Raw genomic sequence first — 247 nt, 5'->3', positions numbered from 1 at the left:
CAAAGCTATATTTATAAACAATATTAGTCTTAACCAAAAAGCAACCCCCTAACCATCAAGTCAATTCCACCTCATAGTGACCCTATAGGACAGAGTAGAATTGCCCCATAGTGTTTCCAATGCTGTAAATCTATACGGAAGCAAACTACTTCACCTTCCTCCTATGGTGTGGTTAAGTTCAACTTTTCACATGGAAGCAGCACACCAATATGTGTGATCATGAAGGGCCAAAGGGACCAGGCTTTAA

The sequence above is a fragment of the Echinops telfairi genome, unplaced genomic scaffold (assembly GCF_000313985.2).
Source record: "Echinops telfairi isolate 266 unplaced genomic scaffold, ASM31398v2 ScPeMD7_19;HRSCAF=73, whole genome shotgun sequence".
Taxonomy (NCBI): Eukaryota; Metazoa; Chordata; class Mammalia; order Afrosoricida; family Tenrecidae; genus Echinops; species Echinops telfairi.
This window is presented reverse-complemented; position numbering follows the sequence as displayed.